General features: G+C 43.6%; 1 protein-coding gene across 21 annotated transcripts in view; it reads right to left on the bottom strand.

Moving 5' to 3' along the window:
* LOC105495012 (BEN domain-containing protein 5) overlaps positions 1-24761 on the bottom strand; it is a 1475945-nt gene that overhangs the window by 74583 nt on the left and 1376601 nt on the right. The window lies entirely within an intron of this gene.

The raw sequence follows: 24761 nt of genomic DNA, 5'->3' as shown, positions 1-24761 counted from the left end.
GGGTGAATTCTGGGGTAGAGGGATCCGGTTCCTTTGATAACTGGTTAGTTATAGCTATAGGGTGAAGCCAGTTGAGTCATATTGGTCTGGGCTTCCAGAGACACAAGGTCTTCTTGAACCATAAGCTCTCTGAACAATGCCCCACCTAGGCAGAGCAGAGAACCCTGAACTTTTGCCTGGAGAGAACAAAGAAGTGCACGTCTTGGGAGCCACCAGACCTGGGACTACCCATTGGACCCCTAACCTCCACTGTTCTTGGCCTGTCTCTCTTTCCCATTAGATTGTGAGTTCTTTGAGGACAGAGACTACCTCTTCTCCATCCTTGTTTCCCTAGCCTAATACACCATCAAATAATGCTGCAGAAAGAAAAAGTAAAGGAATAAATAAATAAACCTTAGATAAGTGGTCCATCCACTAATCCTCAATTCCTGATTAGTAAAATGAGAATAACAATAGCTACTAACAAAAGTATTGTGTAGACTGTACGACTTAATGAATGTGAAAGCACCTGGTATGGAATTTAACATAAAATAGATAATCAAAAATACATTATCCTCTTTGTTTCGACTTTAATCACACATCCTCCCTTTAAGTACTCACTGAACTTTAGTGACTTTCATATTTTCTAGCCTTAACTTTACAGTGCATCAGTGGTTAAAGAATCATAAAATATCAGAGCAAGAGGGCACCAAAAGTGGACATTTGTCTTGCTTTGTCTTGTTTTATTTTCCTGCTCTTAATGTATTCCCTCTCACACACATCATTTTCCTGTATTGAGCCCCCAATCTCAATTCCGTGAGTCAGGAGGAGCTGACCCCATTCAGACTCTGGGGATGGAGTCAGTCCAATGGTGGCCAATCAGAGCACTGATATACCTCTTTCCACAGTGATTAGTGAGGTATGGCATGGCCCATACCTGACTCAGTTCTGGGACTTGTGAAACAGGGAGTTACCCTTACACTGAGAGGCTGGGATATCCACCAGGAGCTTCTGGCAGCCAATTTGCTTCTAGCAGGGGAGAGCTGGTTGAATAATGAAGCCAATGCTTAAGAAACAGTGCTGAGGGGTTGAGGACAGAGAGCTTCAGACTAAGCCTTGATGATGCTGAGTCCTTAGATCCAGCAATGCCTGAAACAAGTATCCCTTTGGACTTTTGAGTTTTATGAGCTAATTAATTTTCCTTTTTATTTAAGTCAGTTTGAGTTGGGTTTTCTGTCCCTTGCAACCAAATTTTGGCTAATACAAGATGTTGGAGTTTGTTTCATCACACCTCTTAATTTTATAGATGAGGAAGAGATTTGCAAATCACATGAGCAGTTTTTACACACACCAATTTTCCAAATAACTATATTGCTTCAATTCCTTTTATCCTTACTGCTGACCAGAACAGGGACAGGTTGTTCTTATACCTGAATAGGGTCATAGAATATTATTGATTTTGGTCACAGAATGCCTAATCTTTCTGTAACAGAGCAAATTTTTAAATTCAAGTCCTTGGGAATCAGTTTTGTTTTGCATTACAATGTTTTTATCCCCCAAGCAGAACTGCTGATGGCTATCCTTTTCCTTCCACACAGCATAATCAGCAGCAATTAATTACAATCACAAGGAGACAGCAGAAATGAACAGAGCATTAATTGGACAGAAGTAATCAAAATCTCCCTTAGCCCACAGTTAGTACCTGTATGCAGGAAGATGTGAGGAGGCACATGCATGTGTACACACACACAAACATACACACACCCTACAGTCAACCAGGGAATAAGAAGAGGATATAGGATGAGCATCCTCTCTCATCAGCATGGTACAGTAGAAAACAAATCAAGGACTTTGGAGTCACAAAGATCCCACCACTAACCAGTTGCTTAAACTTAGCTTTCTCATTTGTAAAACAAAGATACACAGACCTACTTCAAAGTGGATGAGAATATTAAATAAGAGTATTATGTGTAAAGCACTTTTTACTGGTATGTAGCAGGAACTCTATACCTTCTAGTTCTTTTTCCCTCCACATCAAACACCTTTTGTGGCTGGTAGAGAATGAAGACCTAATAAGATCGGAAATTTTAGACCCTCAGATGTTCTTAATTCAGCCTAACCAATTTGATCATCTCCCCTAGACCCTCTGCTTAATCCTACACCATTCCCCTTTCCCAGTCTCTGCCCCCTGTCCCACATTCCTGCTTCCTCTTGCCTCTTTGCCTCTTTCCCCTCCCAATTCTGGGAGGGCAGCTTGGTATCCCTGTTGCCCCTCACGGGACCTGACACACAGTAAACAATGAGTGGACATTTGTTTAATAACTATTGATGGAGTCTGTGTCTGTGCTTATGTTCTCCTTCCACCCGCAGCATCCAGCCCTTCTAACTTGGTCTCAGTCTTAGTCATCCTTCAAGGCTTAGCCTAGAAGCTACCACCTCCTCCATGAAATCTTTGAAACTTGTCCCTGGGACCACTATCCCCTCCTCTGAACTCGGTACCTCTTTCATGACACCTGCAGCTTTTTATCTTGTGTTATAAAATTTACACAGGTGTTTCTTCTTCACTATGACCTCGAGTTTCTTCACTCAGTCATTCAACCTCTTTGAGTTAGTGTATGCTGGTAACTATAGATACTGAGGCATCAGAATGGGTATGTGTCCTTGAGATGCTCAGGTTCAAAATAGTACTTGAGCACAGCAACTGTGTCTGACTCATCTTTCAACACCCCATGCCTTGGGCCACTGTGGGTGATCCTCAAATACTTGAAAATGGCAATAGGTAGCCTATGAGAAGGCATCTGAGTCAGAATACTGGTGAGTCTTGTGAGGTTATAGAAGGCCAGTGAGCTCCCTCAGGTTGGACACAAATGCCCCTGGGTTTTCTGAAGGAAAATATTTTATATTATGGAGAGAAATCTGGCTCTAGATCATGCCATATACTACGTACTCGAATCAAAAAATCCCTGAATAAACTGTGACTTGGTGCCCAGGGATATACAGCTTCAACAATTTACCTGAAGAAGCTCTGACTACAGTCAGGCCCAGCTTTGCCACTGGTTTCACAGTGATGTTGAACAAGTCATTTATCTTCTCTGGGTATCAGTTTAGCTACCTCAACTTTATGCAACCAACAATTATGGACACCTACTGTGTTTCTGGCACTGTGCCTAGTCCTGGAAATACAGAAATAATTCATATATGATTAGCAATTTTGAAGGCACTAATCTAGTAGGCAATATGAAAAGGGCCATCAAAGAGAGGTGTTGTAACAACTCTACGTTGTGTAGCTCTCCTTCTTCCTTTCTTTCTGGATAAATTCCCAAGCTCCTTTACCTGACATCAGGTTTCTTGTGATTTGCCACTGCCTACCTGTTTAGTTTCTCCTCCACATTGACCCTGCACCCCATCCTGGCCATGCTGTAGTGCTAGTCATTCCCTAATGCTCCATTATCATTCATGTATTTGCCCATGTAGTATCACTCCAAAATTCTCTACCTGCTAAATGTATGATGATCCTTCAACACAAAGTGAAAGTGCCATAATTGAGGTGTACACAGAAAGAGCATCACATTTGTAAAGGAAAAAGAATTCTAATATTATAGTTTTTTAAAAACTTCTTTTATTCTTTTCTTTTTCTTTCTTTCTTTTTCCTTCCTTCCCTCCTTCCCTTCTTTCCCTTCCCTTCCTTCCTCTTCTCTCTCTCCTTTCTTTCTTTTGTAAAAGGAAGAGATTTAATTAGATTAACTCTACCAACGCTGTACCACCCAATGATCAATGATGTAGTAATTACGTAATCTTTGTACTGGGTCTTTGGACCTCATGATCACACTGTCTGACCTGTGCTTCCCTCATGGCGTTTGAAAATGTCCCAAGAGCCAATTAACCCATATGATGATTCATTTTATGTGTCAACTTGACTGAGATGCCTAGACATTTGGTCAAACATTATTGTGGATATGTCTGTGAGGTTATTTCTGGGTGAGATTAAAATTTCAGTGAGTAGACTTAGTTAAGTAGATTGCCCTCCCTGATATGGGTGGGCCTCATCCAATCAGTTGAAGACTGAATAAACAAAGAGGCTGAGAGGGCATTCCCTCTCTACTGACTACTGACTACTCGAGCTGGGTCTTTTTTGACTTTTGGACAAGAACTGAAATACGGTTCTTCTTGGGTCTCAAGTCTGTTGACTTTCAGATTGGAACTTGCACCATCAGCTCTCCTGTTTCTCAGGCCTTCAGCCTTAGACATATCAGCTCTCCTGGGACTCCAACTCATTGACTGCAGATTTGGGACTTCTCAGTCTCCATAATTGCATAAGCCTATTCTTTATAATAAATGTCTTTATGCATATAATCTCTTTACATATATATATGAAAGCAGAACCAAAAGGAGATATAGATGTAGATATGGATATAGACGTAGACATAGATATAGATATTGATATTGACATAAATATTCTATTGGTTCTATTTCTCTGGAGAACCCTGACTAATGCGACCATATTGCAGGCCTTGGGCTTGGCTTTCTGAAGAATGTTCCTCTCAATGGTGAGTAAAATGTCAAGTCTCCTCTACCACACCCAACTTTTCATTTCCTATATTCTTGGCTCTGCTGTTGATTATTGTTTTCTCACTAGAGGAAAGATACCGTAAGATATGGGAAAGAACAATTTCATAGAATCCTGCTACATGGAGCTAACAGAACCCTTAGAGATAATTAGGTTTCTTATTTCAGAGCAGTGAGGTGCCTGTCCATGGTTCTGTTCTTTGTAGACACTTGTGGAATGCCTTCCTGTTACTCCAACTCTCTCTTCTCCTCTTATTGAAGGCTTAACCTCCCTTTTAGACCCAGCTCAAAATCTGCTCCATTTAGAAGGTCTTCCCAGATTCCACCAAGTTTGAATTCATTGCTCTGTTTTCTGTATCCCCACAGAATTCTGTTAATATCTTTTACTTAGCTTTAATTTGTTTTATAATTGGAGATAGATCAAGAGGCAGGTTAGGCAGATGGGGTACCAGATATTATTTGTAGTGGGATAATAAAGCATCAGTAAAAACAGAACAAGTTGGAGAAAATTATGTTCATCAGAATTCTTCACCAATATGTAACTGGAAGAAAATTGGAGACTCAGAGAGATAAGTAACTTCTTCTCAAATAATTCAGCTAGAAAGTAGCTGAGCGTGGATTCAAATCCAAGTCTGACTTCAAGATCCATGCTCTTGTTGGTTATTCATGCAATAATTTGTGTAAAATGTTAACTGTGTGCCAGGTACCATGCTAGACACTGGGATGCAAAAGTTCAAGCCTGGTTGTCCAGGGTTATGGCAGATAGTGGCAAAATACAATCAAATTCCTTGTGTTAGTCTTTGGTCTCTAGGTCTGAGACTTCTGTCTCACTGGGTGATTTCACCCTAGGATACTCCACAGCCAGTTCCACAGCTTTCTCTCTTTCCAAGAGCAGACAAGACGCTTTCTTAGAATAACCCCTTTGCCTACCCCAATATCTTTGGCTGTGCCCACTGTGGAAAGAGAGCCAGGCTGCTGCCAAGTTCATTAATAATTTTGGCTTTCTGGAGGAAGAAGTTGGATTGCTTTGCTCTTCAAATATCAAAACATCCAATTAACACAGCTAATTAGCATCACTAGCAGCAGTCAAAAGAATGGCAATTTAGATGCAGAATTTCAAAGGTTTCCTAGTTGTAGGCCAAGGCAACCCATCTCATGCTAATGACAAGAGTTACTCACTTAGGCAGTTCTATAGCAGACATCAATTACCCACTGGGCAGAGATTGGCCTCATCCCTGAGTCATTTGTCTAATCAGAACTGTGAATAGAGAAAAAGAGGCAGAATGAAAATGGAGAGAGGCAGAGAGGGAGAGAGGGAGATGACAGAAATAGAGTGAGGAGGTCCGAGAGAGGAGAGAGAGAGAATTAAAAGAGATAAACAGAGAGGAGGAGATACAGAGAGTAACAACACACAAAGACAAATTCTCAGAGAAGGTGACAGAGACAGAATTAGAAAGAGAAACAAAACGAAAAGGTGACTTACAGATAGATAAACAGACAGCCAATCAGATAGGTACATAGAAAAATACATTTCTTAAAACATACAGGAAGGACAGAGCAAAAAGCTTCTAGCCACCAGTAGCTCTGGAAATGTCGATGCTCATTGGGAAGCCTTAGCATTCTGATCTGTGAAGTCAGGCCTAGCTGTAAAAGTTTAAATCAAAATGTGGCAAAGCTTGGCTGCTGTAGCGGAATTCAAAAGAGGAAGAGACCAGGAGACTCAAACCAGAACTTTTCTCTTCCCTTCTCACACTGACAACTGGATTTCCTACGAGCCTTGATTTGTCTGTCGAAAGTCAAATATGCAGCCAGCGCTCCCACATTTGTGTACTTTCTCCTGTAAATTCAGTGAGCTCAATGATCAGGCCTATCATCAGCCAAGCGGGTACTGTTTTCTCCCTCAAGAAAAGAAACCAATGGATCTCCTACTGAGTCCACCCCAGACATGACTTTCCCATCTCTCCTTCTCTCCATTGCACGGCCTCTACCCCATTCAGGCCTCATGGTCACGTCGCTAGGTTACTGCAGCGGCCTCTGGTCTCCTCTTGCTGCTATCAAATCCATTCTTATCACTGCTGCCAAAGCCATATGCCTAAGATGCAGAGCTGACTGTGTCCCTTTCTGACTTAAACCTTTTCAACAGTTCTGTACTTTCCCTGGTCCAAACCCATTAATTGTTGTAGTCAGGCCCTCCATCTAGGCTCCTGCTGCCTTCTCCTGACCCATCTCTCCCTTCTCCCCATTCCTCACTGACACCCCCACCACACTAGATGACATGGGGCTCCCAGATGCTCCACACTGTCTTCACCTCTGGGCTCGTCCTCGTACTACTTGGCCCCTGTAATGCCTCAAATCCCTGTTCATTCTCTGTGCCTTTCTATGTCGATGCTTTTGTTTCCATACTTCCCCTGCGTATCAACCTGTTCTTTGTATTACTTCGTCTCTTAACCAGCATGTATACCAGGATCACAAAATCAAATGTCTTCAGAGGATAGATTCATAATGTAACTATGTGCAATGATAAGTATGAAACAATAGAAGGATCAGTGACAAGTGAGACAGTAAATGCCATGCTCAAAAACCTCAAGCTCAAAACTCAACCAACCAACCAACCAACTCACCAGCCAACAAAACATTTTCCTTGCCATACCCACCATCTACAGGAAGGAGTCAGCCATGGGCCACCAGTTGATGACTGTTGATGGCCTTCATCTGTAACCTGACTCTGAGCTTGGCTTGGCCCACAGGGTCTTCTGCGCTTAGACTCCACTTTGAACTCTTGCTATTTCCATGCATCTGGCTCCCCGTTCAGGGGAATTTTCACAGTCTGTGCTGTCTGCTCCCCTTTGGACCTCACAGGGGAGTTCACTGTGTGTAAATAGCTAACAAGAACACTAACATTTACAGTGAGTAAGCCAATCCCATCATACACCTGGCCCAGGCAAGGTGTTATTAATCAGTATCGTAATGAAGCCTAATTACAGCAGATGATGCCTCCTACCAGGTAAGGCAATGGTTACAGATGGGAACAAACCAGGAAATCACTGCCCTCTCCCAAGAGCTTGCTCCACTGCAGCACTGGAGGTTAACTCTGGTGGGACTGAATGGCTACAGTGACCAGAGTCCAGCTGAGGGCCCTATTAGCAGTAAGAAATGACGTCTCTCCCTACCACCAACATAAATGCAGATGGGACAGGAAGTGGAGCTGGGCTTCTAGTTGGGAGTGGCTTATGGACCTTCTCTTCCAGTTGACATTCTGTGTATTTCCAGACATGACTGGGTCTCCTTGTTTCCAGTATCTACCCCTGAGTCAGGCCTTGGTAAGGCATTATAGTCTTCAAAACGTGATATTTGATTCCTCAACTTCTTGTTTTTTCCTTTATTCCTCCATTTACTCCTCTTTTCTCTTTATAGCACTCAAGCATCCAGGGTCCCTCCCAACTCCATCTTCTATTGCAGTTCCGTGGGTTAATAGTGCAGGCTGTGGAATCAATCTGCTCTAATGTGAATTCTGACCCTCCACATCTACCAGCTGTGTGACCTTGGGAAAGTTATTTTATTTCTCTGGACCTCAGTGTCTCATCAGTTAAATGACAACAATAATCCCTGTCTTGTCTTCTTCACATGGTTGCTTTGAGGTTGAATTGGGGAAGCCATCTAGGGCAGTACCTGCCACATAACTGACTGCCCTCTCTTAATCCTGCAACTTCACTGAGAAGCCATTAGGGAGGAGATGTTCTTGTCCCTTGCTAATTCCTCCTTTCTTTACTCGGGAATGAAGTATAGACTTCACAATGCTCCCATAATCATACTAAGGGGAAGTACCCACTGGTCTAGGATAACTCTAGCTCCTTCTGCATATACCATCCACTACTGTTAATACAGCAATTTCCTCATGCTACTCTCTTGCTCAAGAACCATCTCTGGCTCCCTGTTGCCTATAATCTAAAACTAGAAATTAGTATGATGGCATTTAAGGCTTTCTATAATCTGACCCCAAAGAACTTTTCCAACTTTAGTTCCTAAGCCTCCCTTGTGTGAACTCAGCATTCAGGCCAATTTCTTCACATGCTCAGTTCTATCACTGAGCCTTTATTCATCATGACCCACTCTTCACAATGTTTTCCCTGTTTTGTAAGTTCCTTCACTAGACTGTGAGGATAGATGCTATTTTTTTAAATTTCAATATCAATAGATCTGATAAAATTAAACTCGCAAAAAATAGTTGCTAAACTGGACTAAATGCCATCATTTCAAATACTTCTTCTCTCATAAGTTCCAGAACAGATCCTTTTGGATGGTCTAATGTAGTCGAGTTCAGACTCTGAAGCCAAAAGACTTTGGGTCAAACCACTTTGATGGTTAATTTGATGGTTAATTTTATGTGTCAATTTGGCTGGGCCATGATACTCAAATATGTTATTCTGGATATTTCTGTGAGGGTGCTTGTGGAAGAGATTAACATTTAATCAGTGGACTTTGAGGCAAAGAGATTGTCCTCCATAATGTGAGTGGGCCTCATTCAATCAGTTGAAGGCCTGAATTGAACAAAAGACTTACCTCTCCTGAGCAAGAGGGAATTCTGCAGCAGATGGCCTTTGTTCTTGAAAAGTAATATTGAAAAGAGGACACAAACAAATGGAAAAACATACCATGCTCATGGATAGGAAGAATCAATATTGTGAAAATGGCCATACTGCCCAAGGTAATTTATAGATTCAATGCCATCCCCATTAAGCTACCAATGACTTTCTTCACAGAATTGGAAAAACTGCTTTAAAGTTCACGTGGAACCAAAAAAGAGCCCGCATTGCCAAGACAATGCTAAGCCAAAACAACAAAGCTGGAGGCATCACGCTACCTGACTTCAAACTATACTACAAGGCTACAGTAACCAAAACAGCATGGAACTGGTACCAAAACAGAGATATAGACCAATGGAACAGAACAGAGCCCTCAGAAATAATACCACACATCTACAGCCATCTGATCTTTGACAAACCTGACAAAAACAAGAAATGGGGAAAGGATTCCCTATTTAATAAATGGTGTTGGGAAAATTGGCTAGCCATAAGTAGAAAGCTGAAAGTGGATCCTCTCCTTACTCCTTATACGAAAATTAATTCAAGAGGGATTAGAGACTTAAGTATTAGACCTAAAACCATAAAAACCCTAGAAGAAAACCTAGGGAATACCATTCAGGACATAGGCATGGGCAAAGACTTCATGTCTAAAACACCAAAAGCAATGGCGACAAAAGCCAAAATTGACAAATGGGATCTAATTAAACTAAAGAGCTTCTGCACAGCAAAAGAAACTACCATCAGAGTGAATAGGCAACCTACAGAATGGGAGAAAATTTTTGCAATCTACTCATCTGACAAAGGGCTAATATCCAGAACCTACAAAGAACTCAAACAAATTTACAAGAAAAAAACAAACAGCCCCATCAAAAAGTGGACAAAGGACATGAACAGACACTTCTCAAAAGAAGACATTTATATAGCCAACAGACACATGAAAAAATGCTCATCATCACTGGCCATCAGAGAAATGCAAATCAAAACCACAATGAGATACCATCTCACACCAGTTAGAAGGGCAATCATTAAAAAGTCAGGAAATAACAGGTGCTGGAGAGGATGTGGAGAAATAGGAACACTTTTACACTGTTGGTGGGACTGTAAACTAGTTCAACCATTATGGAAAACAGTGTGGCAATTCCTGAAGGATCTAGAACTAGAAATACCATTTGACCCAGCCATCTCATTACTGGGTATATACCCAAAGGAATATAAATCATGCTGCTATAAAGACATATGCACGCATATGTTTATTGTGGCACTATTCACAATAGCAAAGACTTGGAATCAACCCAAATGTCCATCAGTGACAGACTGGATTAAGAAAATGTGGCACATATACACCATGGAATACTATGCAGCCATAAAAAAGGATGAGTTTGTGTCCTTTGTAGGAACATGGATGCAGCTGGAAACCATCATTCTCAGCAAACTAGTGCAAGAACAGAAAACCAAACACTGCATGTTCTCACTCATAGGTGGGAATTGAACAATGAGATCACTTGGACACAGGAAGGGGAACATCACACACTGGGGCCTATTGTGGGGAGCGGGGAGGGGGGAGGGAGAGCATTAGGAGATATACCTAATGTAAATGATGAGTTAATGGGTGCAGTACACCGACATGGCACATGTATACATATGTAACAAACCTGCACATTGTGCACATGTACCCTAGAACTTAAAGTATAATAAAAAGAAAGAAAGAAAGAAAAGTAACATTGGCTCTCCCCTGATTTCCAGCCTGCCGGTCCACCATTGCAAACTGCCAAAATTGCATGAAGGTTAGGTGTAGTGGCTAATGCATGTAATCTCAGTGCTTTGGGAGGCTGAGGTGGGAGGATTGCTTGAGGTCAGGAGTTCAAGACCAGTCTGAGCAACAGGGAGAGAAACTGTCTCTACAAAAACAACTTAAAAACTGCATGAGTCAATTCCTTGAAATAAATCTCTTTTTTTTTTTTTTTTTTTTGAGATGGAGTCTCACTCTGTCGCCCAGGCTGGAGTGCAGTGGCGCGATCACTGCTCACTGCAAGCTCTGCCCCCTGGGTTCACACCATTCTCCTGCCTCAGCCTCCCAAGTAGGTGGGACTACAGGTGCCTGCCACTATGCCTGGCTAATTTTTTGTATATTTAGTAGAGACAGGGTTTCACCGTGTTAGCCAGGATGGTCTTGATCTCCTGACTTCGTGATCCACCCACCTGGGCCTCCCAAAGTGTTGGAACTACAGGTGTGAGCCACCGCGCCTGGTCAAAATAAATCTCTTTATATATACATGCACACAGACACCCTATTTGTCCTGTTTCTCTGGAACACCCTGACTAATACAGCCACTTACTGTCTGTGTACCTTTATCAGGTCATTTTACCTCATTGAGCCTTTGTTTTCTAATCTGTAAAATGAGGATGATTGTTCCTCCTTCACAGGGTTATTGTAACAACTCACTATGGCCCTGACAGTGTATGTCAGAGCACCTGTAATTTGTAAGCTATTTCACCTTGCTAAATCTTATTATCAAGGTCCATCACCTCCAGGAAGTCATCTCAACTGCTCTAGCCCTCTTTGCTCTTTGACACTGCTGGGGTCCCAGAGGAAGCCGGGCCCATACCACAGCCCTGACTTTGTCCTTTCTTTCAGCATCCAAGCACATGTGATGATGCCCAGCACTGCATAAGCCTGGTGGGGGATGGAGGGACTGAGTAGGGGGCCTAGTAGAGATGTTAATACAGAATAATCCAGGGCAGCTCTCAAAGCTATAGCAGAGGCTGCTGAGAAGGACTCAGACATGGTGCTGCAGTCAGTTGGGTCCTGAATTGAAATTCATCCCATTGCTTTTTGTCTCGACAGGGTAATAAAAAATCCTCAGACAGTATATTACGAATGCAAAGGTACAACACTGGCTCTCTGCTCTCCACCACCATCTGAGAGAAGGGGACCTGTTGGGGGCCTGAAGGAAACAGGCTTTGAAAGGAGGATAGTGGGTAGAAGCAGATGGCATGTCCTTGGCTGAGCAGGGAGGGCTGGACCCTCACAATGCTAAGCCAGTGCTTCCCGACCTTTCATGTCATGACTCTCCAAGAAATTTTTGATATTTATTTGCAGACTGAAGGAAAAGGTGAGGGGCTTCCTTCTGCTGGAGGTTATTGGCCCTGAGGCTTGGGCCACTCCAGGCCTTGTGAGGCTGTGCAAGGGCTGAGGGACCTGTACCTTGGTACAGCAGCAACCCATCCAATCACCGAGGCTGGGACTCTATTTGATATGCTTTCCTCCAAGCTGGAAGCAGAGAAGATGCTGAGGTCCTCACAGGTGACTTGAAAAGCTCAGGTTGGAAGTCTTACTTGGACCCTCAGGCTCCACTGGGTTTTAGAGTTGCTGTTTTTCTTTTTGGATCAAGCATCTTGCAGATATGATCATGTCATTCCGCACTCAAAATGACTACCACCTACATGCCTAAGTAGGGAACATAAAACAGGGACCCCACTTCTCCATTGTATCTCTTGCACTCTCTCCCGAATGATTTCATCTATTTTTAAAACAACACTCTTCTCTCTCTCTCTTGCATCTGCAGGTGGTTGGTTTGACTGATCTAGAATAAATGACCAGAAGATAAGGCTTTAGGCTGGCTTGGCTCCAGGCCATAGGTGGAACTCAGGTCTGCCTTCCTCCCTGCTCATCCTGGGGTGGAGCTGAAGTGGCAGTGGCTCCCTGTGACATGCTCTTCCCCTGGCGGATCACTGGAGTGACAAGTGCCAGCCCCAACCACACAGGCACGTGGAAGACCTCCATCTGAGTTAGTTCCATTAGTGTCCCTTTGGCCAAAGCAAGTTACCCAGGTATGCCCAACATTAGTGGGGCTATGAAGAATACTCCACCCACAGCCCTTCCCTGTACTTGAAGCTCCAGACATTTCCAGCTCCTGAAAACAGCATGTTGTGTCATGTCTCTGGGCATTGGCCTAGAATGTCCATTTCATCCTGTGAGTTTCAGCTCATGGGCTCCTCCTCTACAAAGCCATTCCTCAACCTGCATGTTATGCACATGTACCCTAGAACTTAAAGTATAATAATAATAATAAGAAGAAGAAAAATTAACAATAAAAAAATAAATAAATAAAAAGAAAGAAAAAAAAAGAAAGACAAAAAAAAAAAAAAAAAAAAAAAGCCATTCCTGCCCCCTAAGGCAGAGTTACGCACTTTCTCCTTAATGTCCCCTCTCTACCTTATGTGTCCTTTCAGGGTACTCTTATTAATAGTAATATTTGGATGCCCATTTCTCCGTAAGACTGTACTTTTGGAATGCAAGAGCCTTTCCTGACCCGTTACTGGGTCCTCAGCCACCTTGTATGGGGCCTGGCACAGAAGGAATGCTCAGAAACTTTTTGTTAAACAAATGAGTGAATAACTGAATAAATGAATGGCCAGTGTCTGCTCCTTTTGATTTCAAAGTGCTCACTAGCCTCTTTACCTGGAGCCACTGGTCTCTGTGTATGCTTTGACCCTGGGCCCATTAGGGTACCGCTCAAAGCCCTATGTCTAGGTTGTAATAGACCTAAGTCACATGGAATAGAGTCGAAGGCCCTTGACCCAGCATCCGTGTTTGTGGTTGCAGTTTGAGTTCATAGAACGTCTGATCAGGGAAGAGTATTAGAGACTCCTTCATTCAACTGCACCTTAAGGGAAGAAGCAATGTCTTACTCATCTTCGATTGCCCATGCCCAGCACAGGGCATGTGACAGAGTAGGTGCTTGGTAAATATCTGTCTTGCGTTTTTCATTGTCACATTTTTATAGGTAGAAAAGTGAAAACTCAGAGCGGGAAAATGGAGTTACTGAGTCACACAGGCTGTTTCTGGTAGTCTGGATTCCAGCCTGGTTTCCAGGAGCCCAGACCTAATGGACTTTTTCTAAGGCCTTATTTCTTGACACAGACCTAAGGTTACATGAAGTAGGTCCTTACTAACTTCTTCCAAATCCTTCTTAGAACAAATGGGTGGGTCACTGGTGGGTCTAAACATGGATAAGTTCAAGTTGCTTTAAAGCCATGAAGTCAAAAAGCAGCATACTATGGTAGCAAAATAGCAGGCTTTGGAGGAGGGCGACAGATCTGGGTTTGAGAACCAGGAGAAATACTTGCTATGTGACCTTGGACAAATCCCCTAGTTACCTTGAGCATCAATCTCACCCCCAACCCTCCACCATCACCAAATGGGACCATAATGCTACTCTTTTGAGGTTGTAATAAAGATTCATACTAATATGTGCCATTTACCTAGAACATCTTAATCTCAGGTGGTCAATCACTTACAATGAAGTTGTGTTTTCAAACTGTACTTCAAAGCTGGCCTGCCGCACTAGCCATCACCTTTGGAGATTGTCTGCCTTTACAAAGACTTCCAGTCTAGATGCCCTGCCATCCTGGTAGTTTAATATTCACAGTGCTGCTGCTCACTGTGAAACAGCCACTGACCATAAAGTTTGACATTTTGAAGAAGAAAGGGCTTTGAATTAGTCATGCACATGTGCAGTCATTGTTCCTTCTTGTCCTGCTCTGGAATCTAAAAATGACTTTCAACAGAGCCCAGTAACTTTCCCTCAACAATCACCTTCCGGTGAAGAGGTATGGAGGAGTTTAGGCCAAGTAGAAACTCCCAGTCACTCAGAAGAAAACCAAAGCAAAGTGAAGCCAATGTGCACCACATTTGGAGAGAGGGGTCTGTCCTGCCACAGCTTCCTGGTCTGCTGCCTCTTCGAGGAGCAGTAGGGGCTGGAGGGCTGTGAGAGGTGGGACATGGCAGGTGAAATCTCACAGACAGTCTGGATGTGAGCACAGGAGGAAGAGCAGTGCTGTGGAATCCTGGGGCTTTGGGTTCAGAGCTTGACTATGCCTCATACAAGTTTGGTGACTCCAGGTAGGTTAATACCATGGGTTAACATTTTTTTTACTTGTAAGATATAGTGACCGCTTCATAACGCTGCCATGAGAATTAAATAAGCTCATAAAGCACTTAGCACAGTATCTGGCACATAGTAGGCAAGCAGTAAATCTCTCTCTTCTTGAGAGAGATTTCCAACTTTCTAAAACTCAGGCGTCTTCCTCATGCTGTAAATGTGCATTCCCAGAATCCCAGACATCCCCTCACACATACTATCATGAAAGTGCTTAGGCAAGGGGATGTGTGCATGAGATTTTCCAGCCTGCCTTAGTGCATATAAGTAGGGGTCGACTACAGTCACACTTTCTTATGAGAGAACTCAAAAGAAGAATCCTCTTTTGCTTTAAAACTGGTCATCTGGCTTCGTGTGCCTCTGTAGTGGTGCAGACAGTTCTCCATCCAGGCAATCAGATGGCCTCCCAACCACCTGGTCAGCAGATCCCTGACTTACTGGGATCCCCATGAAGCGAGCACACAGAACTGTAAGGTGTAATAATAGATATCATCCCTTACCAGGAGTCAGTCAGGGTGTTAAGTACTGACATGCATTAACTCATTTAAATCTCACCACAACCCCGAAAAGTTTGTACCATTACTTGTATTCAACAGATAAGATATCTGAAGTGCAGAGAGGTGAAGCAACTTACCCAAAGTCACACAGGGCTTGGAAGTGGCAAAACTAGGATCTGAAACCAGACTTGTATGATTTCCGAGTCTGAGTTCCCAACCACTGAGCCACATCAGCTCAAATCCCTGCATTTCTGGCCTTTGCCTGAGCCTGCACTACTTGGTTTCCTGGCTTTCTCCATAGCTGGGCTGAGAGATATGATAGTCTCAGAGGATGCTGTGAAGGATGCAGGTTACTCACAATAGCCTTGGTGTAGTGTCTAGCTAGACTTCAGACAGCTGCATGCTTGCACTGTGTTTTGGGACTGTGCCCTTGGCATTCATCAGGAGACACTATGAGAGGCATCATGACACTCATGTTGGCATCTGCTGAAGGAATGCTCTTGAAGCCAGAGGCCACCGCCTCCTACTGGGCCCCCACATGGATTCCCAGGTGAGATGTTTCTTTAAGGGCTCAGTGCTAGGAAATGTCTTTCATTGCTTTATTGTGGCAGGTGCTTTTGTTATAATTTACCACAGGTGATAAATAAATGAGCAAGCAAATTAAAATAACTGGCCCATGGACACATCCACCAGGATGTCATGTGGGCCTTGGGAGATTTCTTCCTCACCACAAACCTTTCCTGTAGGACACACTGGGAACAGAGACCCCCCTGGGCATGCTGACAACCTCTGGTTGTCCCTTAACTCAGTTCACAGTTAACTCAGCCCCTCATCAGACACTCAAACAAGAAACCACTCTGTCCTCTCTTGAGGAGGCAGAAGTGAGAGACAGTGAAACCCAAAAACAGTTCTTTCAAGGTGAAGGTCAAGTCCCCAATTTATGAAAAGCTCAACAGGTATTACAGCATTTGAATCTGAATCTGAACTATGGTATGAGGAATGGGGAAAGTGAAGGAAGGAGAGAGGGAAGGAAGAATTGGAAAAGAACAAAAAGAGCAAAAGAAGGAGGCAGCAGAGTGGGGCTGAAAGGGATATGAGGAAGAATAGGGACTGCTGAGCCCCTGCCCAAGTCAGAGGCCACTGTGATAGGCACTGACACAGGTCCCCTCATTCAATCCTCAACATCAGTTAAGGTGTCAGAGCACAAAGCATTGCTCAAGGTCATCCAAGTGGAGAATACTTAATTCTCCACTTAAGAGAGGACAGAGTGGCTTCTTGTTTGAGTGTCTGACACTAAATGTGGATTTAGTGCAACACGTTTCCACTATTCGCCTTGAGAGAGGGAGCTAAGGAGAAAGAAAAAGAGAAAAAAAAGTAGACGAGGTGGGAGGAAAGAAGGGAGGTTGGGTGGGGGGAGAAGATAAAAAGTGGAGAAGGTAAGAGAGGGTGTAATAAAGTTATGTGCAATTTTGTGTGTGTGTGTGTGTGTGTGAGAGAGAGAGTGTGTGTGTGGGAGAGAGAGGGTCAAATAGAAAGACAAAAAGACAAAAATGAAAACAAAATGGGGAATGAAAGAGGAAAGAGAGATTACCTATGCAGGGAAGAGGAATGCTATGCAGAGAGACCTGGGAGAATTGAGGGGGGTGCCCCTCCCCTCTGCAGCCCCACAAAGATAGCTCAAGCCCTCCAGAGCATAGGACTTAGCCCGGACAAAGGACCAGACTGCCTTCCAATCCTCTATGGGGAGGGGAGCCTGACTCTCACAGCAGCCATGCACCCTGGGGGCCAGGAGAGGGCACTTCAACCTCAGGCAACTGCAAGGAAGCTGCTGCTCGTGGTCCCCCAAAGGCAAGCAGCGGAGGGAAGGAGCTGGGAGAGAGTCCAGACTGTTGCTCAGTTCAGTGGGTTACCAGCCCTGTGGCCAGCATCTTTCTGATGAAGCTAGGTTGTGATGCACATCCCTGCTAACACAGGCTGGGAATTAAACTGACTTGGGTCCTCTGTGGCTGCCTCTACACCAGCCCAGCGCCTCCTCTAGGCCCTGCCCCTGGCTCTTCCCTATTTAGATCTTTCTGTCCAAAAGAGCAACATGCTTCCAACTTCTCCCCAGGCCCCTCCTGCTCTTCCCCTTCACCAGGAATCATCCCTTCTTTGAGTCCAGGGTGAAATAGTTTTCAAAATCATTTCTCACCTACTATGCCATTTGATCTGCCCAGCTATTTACAAGGTAGGTGCAGTAGGCAGAGTGGGAAACTGGCACAGATGAAGTGTCAGCTGTCTACATTCACATTAAAAAATTAAAATCACTGGACTTTCCAGTTCTTAAATTCTGTGATGAGAACCCAAGTGTCTTAACACTTTATCATGACATGTTTCCTCAACACCAGACTAAGGAAGGCTAATATATGCTGTTTCTAGCTGAGCATCAAATACCAAATCCCAGTTACAGACTGAACCCTAGCTTTAGTCACAGATCTTTATGGTAGACTGAGTCCTGAGACTAACCCTAAGTGAATTTGTCCCGGTAAAAGTTCCAAACTATGCACATGAGGACAGAGATCTCTACTGGGATATCAGAGTACTCTGAACACACCTTTGAGAAGGCTGTTAGTTAAGAATCTGAAGAACCCCTTAGGAATCTCAAAAACCCTTCATGGAAGTTTCCCTGAAACCTATAATCCAAACAGATTTCATCTCTTCTGATAACCCAGGAATTTATTACTTGGATTTCATCCAACTGGGTACTTGGCTAGTAATAATAAGAGTATCATTTATTGAGTGCTTATTATGTTCCAGGTAATCTATTAGGCACCTGAGAATTTGTTTTGTTTCCATCTACTGAAAACAACACTGTGAGGTAAATATCATAATAATCATTGTTACAGATGGACAAACTGAGGCTCAGAGAGATTAGGCCACTTGCCTAAGTTCACACAACTGGTAAATAGCAGAACCAAGATTTGTACGCAGGTCAGTCTGGCTCCAAAGGCTATGCTTGCTTCATTCTATTATTAACAATGGCATCTGTTATATCTCAGCTATTAGCTCCTCAATCATATGACTGATTTCTTCAAAGAAAGTGTCTTTTAGTGGCGCAATCAGAGGACTTAATATCAGAAGAAACAAGTTCAAGCTTCTGTGAGGATATTGCCCCACCACCTATGCACTGTACCACCTGGACATTCTTCCTCTTAGTCCAGCTCTGAGTTTCTGTACTTCTAGAGCTCAGACTGGTCTTGGCTTAGGATAGGAACACAGAGACAAAGTGTACCTCCTTCACTGACCCTTGAATTCCTTGTTTGTAAAATAGAGATAATAATACTCATATCTACAGATTGCTGTGGGGATCAAATGAAATGATGGTTCTGAATACGCTTTATACACTGATGAATGCTGTTTATTTCTGGATGGCTTACCCAGGGCTTGGCATTCTGCAGGAGCTTCATAAATACTATAAAAAATATGTATTTTTTTCTTTTCTTTTTTTTTTGAACTGACAGCTAAGCATCCTTTGTCTCCTCTCTCCTCTCCACTGACTCATAGCTGAAACTGCATGGATTGAGAGCAGTGGTACTGATGTCCTCCTCCCTCTAAGTTCCAACTTGCATCCCTCCCAGCCACAACTCCCACCTCCTGTCTCTTGAGACACATCAACAAGCCAAGCACGGCCACAACCCCAGCTAAAGGCCCTTGTCTCAGACAGAGTTGGCAGCTGCCTCCTCTTATTGGCAGCACATTTATCATCTTGAGGAAAATATTGATGGATAAGAAATCCCAGACAGGCAGCATGTCTTGGCTCGGCATGCAGCCTGAAGTGAGGTATGAGGTGCTAGTTTTAGGGTCTTTCTGAAAGAAAGGGAGAGTTGGTGGTCCTATAGAGAATGGCTCTGTGGCCCCAGGGGTCACAGAAAATCCTAAGATGACCGTGTCCTGCACGTAGTAGATGTTCAATAAATGTTAGATCCAAATTAAATAAACTCTTTGAATGAGCCTGAAGGATGGAGGCCCTTTGTCCAAACCCTTTATTTTACAAATGGGATCCCGGGCAGGGTAGTGATTTGCTCAAGATCATAGCAAGTCAGCAACAGAGACTGGATTAATAAAGTATGTGGCTCATGAATCTCACATCAAAACACTGTCCAATACACAACATTCCACTAGGAGATATCCCAAACTTCTGGCCCGATAGTATGATCTGAGAAACTGGATCAGGGCTGCCGAGGGGAATCAGGAGGAAGGAGATCCTTAGATTTACTTTCAGACCAAATCTCCCAGGAACACATCCTTTTAAAGATGAAAAGAGTGAGAAGGGCAGGCAGGTGTTACTTGGTGAGGTGCTGTAGCATTTGCTTGTGATACATTCACCTATCTCCAACTGAACCCATTCAACTCATCCTCCCCACTGCTGCCATGATGCCCTCCAGGCAACACTGGTGTGGTTGTGGGTCACTGGTGCTTCACTAGCTGGTTGCCACAGCCTTCTCTGGCCTCATTGCCTCTCACTCCCTAACTCACACCCAAGGCTCAGACATGTCCAAAGGAGGAAAGCAGCTCTCTGGACTGGACACACACTACTCTCTCTGCCTGCAAAGTCTTTTGCTCCCTTCTCATTCTTCTAGACTTGGTAAAAGTGATGGTTCTTCCTTCCTGCACCTCCTCCCACCCCCTGATCCCCTCAAGGCTAGGTTAGATGCTCCTTTTCTCCATGTCCTGTGTTCCCACCTGTCACAACTCTCCTGCAGTCATTCTCCTGCCCATCTCCTCCACCACCTGGTAACCTCACCAGGCATAGGCTACAGCCACTCAGCTCTGCATCCCCAGAAACCAGCATAGGGCCTGGTGCAGTATAGGTGCTCAGTGAGTATAGCCTTGGATTCCAGACCCTCCCTGTCAATCTTCCCCATAAAAGTTCAGAATGGAGCTATCTCCCACTGGCTCTAGTTCTAACCTCTAGAGCCACAGAGAAGAGATCTACTCCCTCTGCTTCATGAGAGCTCTTTAGAGCAGGGGTCCTCGAGCCCCTGGCCATGGATTTTTACAGTGGCCTGTTAGGAACCAGGCGCACAGCAGGAGGTGAGTGGCAGGTGATGGATTATTATGACCTGAGCTCCACCTCCTGTCAGAACAGCAGTGGCATTAGATTCTCATAGGAATGCAAACCCTGTTGTGAACCATGCATATGAGGGATGTAGGTTGTGCACTTCTCATAAGAATCTAACTGACGCCTGATGATCTGAGGTGGAACAGTTTCATCCTGAAACCATCTCCCCTCCCAACGCTGGTCCACTGAAAAGTTTTCTTCCATGAATTCGGTTCCTGGTGCCAAAAAGGTTGGGGACCGCCACTTTAGAAATTTGACCAAAGCAAATATGTAGCCCCTACATGTCTTCTTGCCAAAGAAAATATCTCCAATTATTTTTTACCAGTTCCTCATATGTCATAGCTTTGGGTAGGTTGACCAACCATCTTTGTTTGCTGAGAACTGTCCTGGTTTTGGCACAGAGTCCCCTGTTTTGGGAAACTCTTCACTTAGTCCCAGGCAAACCAGGGCAGTTGGTAAACCTAGCTTTGTGTTCCCTTTCCCACCTGATGCCTCAGGACCTGTGCACCATTTTATCAATGTTCGACATAGAGAGGGGGCCAGAAATGAACACACAGTTCCCAGGGTCGTTGACATAGCAGGGCAAAGAAAGGCCAACGCCTCTTTGCTCCCCAAATCTATTTATGTGAATGCAGCCAAAACCAGCTTCAATTTTGGTGGAGGGTAGTGTGGTGGATGTGGGAGTTGACACATTGCCCTGTTGATCAATATCAAACTTAATAGCGTCAATTAAGATGCCTAAACCATTTTACTGCACAGAAAACCTCATTTCCCCAAATCATTACTTCCAAAGCTGCTTTTGTTTCATTCTTTTTACTCTAAAGGCAGAAATGACTCAATATCTTTGTTCCAATTATTGTCCAATTAAGCCCCCCTCAAATGTTCCAGGCATTCATGCATTCAACAATTATTTATTAAGCTTCTATAACATAGCAGACAGTCCCTCTCGTTGTCCTTGGACTGATAAAAGTTAGGCCTAAACCTGAAACTGGTTGGAGCTAATCTTGGGTAAATGGTCTTTCAACTTTTGGGCTCTCCCCACATTTGTGCAATAAGAAGGTGAGAACACAAGTATTATATGCATAAGTTGAAGGGGATATTCATGTAGACAAACAGGTTCAAGTTATTTAGGAACCAGCCAGGATTTCTTTTGACCATCAGCTAACAGCCATAATCCTGAAACAATATCAACTCTATTGATCATCGACTTGGTTTCCATGGAGGCTTGCAGGTGCTGCTAGTGAAGGCTGACAGTTATCACTATAAAGTAACTTTACAACTTTGTAATTTGTAGCTCTCTGCTGACAGTAATATTAACAGCATTTCGAATTATGGCCATAAACTTGACAACAGCAGATAAAGCCCTTAGAAACCTCATTTTAGGGGATGAGGGAGGCTAGGGGAAGGTAATAACGTTTAGGTTTTCCAGGCCTGGGCAGGAGACATTCAGAAATCAGGGGCACATTTTGATCTGGAGGTGAGAAGCAGTCAGCCCAAGGCAGGGCTCACAACAGGCAGCAGCTCAGCCGGGCACTGCAGAGAGAGGGTCTGGGCAGCATCCAGCAGAGCTGCAACTGGGCTATCAGGGATTGCAAACAGGTCAAAGCTAGGGATGCCCATCAGAGAGAGGGGTGAGAGTAAGAGCTGACTAGTAGGTCCCAACCTCTGCTGGGTTCAGAAAAGGCTCTTGTCCAACAGGAAATGGAGGGAAACTGGGAAGATTCCAGAGCAGGGAGGAGGGTTAGATAAAAACCTAGCCGACAGAGTGGAGTGAACACACACTTTGAGCTGGATCAATCTGGATTTACATTCCCACTCTACCACTAGTAGCTGTGCAGCCTGGGGCATGTTAGTTGATTTTTCTGGGCTTCCATTTCCCTACTTGTGAAATGGAGATACTATCTCAAAGGCCCAAATCAAATGATTCTCTATGTATCTGGAAATAAACTTAAAGATCATATCATTTCATCTTCTACACTAAAGACAGGAGAATTAGGACCCAAAGCAGGGAACAGACCTCCTCAAACCTACATCACAAGTTACAGGCAAAGCTGACGCTCTCGTGCGGGGACCTGAGCCTCTTCATGAAGCACATTCTCAATATTATTATTTTTACCATTACTGCTACTATTATTCTTATTCATTCAGCCACTTAGTCAATCAGAAGGATTCATATTTAAAGATCAAACTCTAGCCCATGTCTGTAGGGAGGAGAAAAATATCAACAGACTGCACGCAGTACAGTTTAGACTTCGGTTCCCAAAACCCTCTGATGGAAGCATTTTTTACTTAGGAATCTTAACAAAGCTTTGACCTTGGGTATGACACACAAGAACTAGGAATTATCTAGGTATCTTTAGATGCCAACCAATAGGTGAAACTTGACTGCTTCCTACTCTCCTGTCCTCCACCTAAAATTTAGTGAAGGCTCCCTGGCAAGAACAAACATCTAGGCAGTACCCACCCCCAACACATACAGGTGCCGATACTGCTTCTGAACAGCACAGATCACATAACTCATTGCCCTATTCTTGATCCAAGTGAACTAGCACATACTGGGTGAGGCCTGCTTCCACTTCATTCATTCATTCATTTGTATTCACTGAGTATCTACCTAGTATCAGGCTTTAGCTAGAGAGGTGAAGTGATTTAACCAAGGCCACATAGCTTTATGAGGGGGTCAAGGGGCAAAAGGTCATACTGGAACTGGGGTCTTAACTCTCAGTCTAGCTTTCTTGTCATCAAGTTATCAAGCAGAAGCCCACCTTGACTGTGTACACCAAAAAAATCTTTTCTTCATTGTGACTTTATAGTACCTTGTAGAAAAATCTATGTTGAGTCTATCCAAAGCCCAGGCCTGTCTCCAGAACTTCAGGCCTATAAAGTCCTCTGCCAACCAAACTTCTCCATTTGGATTTTATATAAACCCCTTATACTCAATACATTATATACAGAGCTCAAAATATCCCCCTCTCCAACCCTTTTCTCCAATAGTCTGTAGCTAAATGATTGGCCCTACCATCTATCATATTGTTTTTTCTTTCTTTCTTTCTTTCTTTCTTTCTTTCTTTCTTTCTTTCTTTCTTTCTTTCTTTCTTTCTTTCTTTCTTTCTTTCTTTCTTTTTCTTTCTTTCTTTCTTTCTTTCTTTCTTTCTTTCTTTCTTTCTTTCTTTCTTTCTTTCTTTCTTTCTATCTTTCTTTTTCTTTCTCTTTCTTTCTTTCTTTTCTTTTCTTTCTTTCTCTTTCTTTCTCTCTCTCTCTTTTCTTTCTTTCTGTCTGTCAGTCTGTCTTTTTTTTTTCTTTGATGAAGTCTTTCTCCTCTGTCCCCCAGGATGGAGTGCAATGGCATGATCTCAGCTCACTGCAACATCTGCCTCCTGGGTTCAAGCAATTCTCCTATCTCAGCCTCCCAAGTAGCTGGGATTACAGGTGCCCGCCAACAAGTTCAGCTATTCTGTTGTTGTTGTTGTTGTTGTTGCATTTTTGTACAGATGGCATTTCACCATGTTGGCCAGGCTGGTCTTGAACTCCTGACCTCAAGTGATCCACCAGCCTTAGCCTCCCAAAGTGCTGGGATTACAGGCATGAGCCACTATGCCCAGCCCCATGTTGTTTTCAATTCAAGAACCTGGGCATCTTCCTTGGCTCTTTCCTCTACCCCATATCCAAACAATCAGCAAGAATACTCAATCCTACCTGTTAGATATTGGAACATGTTAAAATGGAACTTTTAAATTGTAGTTTCGGCTGAGATCCCAAGACTATAGACATCACAGTTCAGAGTGAAGTATGAAACCACCATGCAGGGCTTGCAAAAGTAACCCAGAAAACCAGTTTTGCAATCTTTAGCTCACCTTCAGACATGAGGGCCCGTGGAGGGGAATAGTGACCCCAACAGGGGTAAACCATCAGATCACCAGAGGCTGAGGAAGGAACCATAAGCAACTGAACTGAGCAGACACATCTGCTCCCATCAAGAGAGCTCAAGCACCAGGAGAAGATGTGTCTAAAGAAGCTTGTGAGGGACTGCCCATGCTGTCTCATGAGAGTACTAGTCCCCTAAGACCTTTTCTATTCCTTTTCTCCCCTCCCT

The sequence above is a fragment of the Macaca nemestrina genome, chromosome 1 (assembly GCF_043159975.1).
Source record: "Macaca nemestrina isolate mMacNem1 chromosome 1, mMacNem.hap1, whole genome shotgun sequence".
Taxonomy (NCBI): domain Eukaryota; kingdom Metazoa; phylum Chordata; class Mammalia; order Primates; family Cercopithecidae; genus Macaca; species Macaca nemestrina.
Note: the sequence above shows the minus strand (reverse complement) of the source record. Positions and strands in the feature narration are given on the sequence as shown.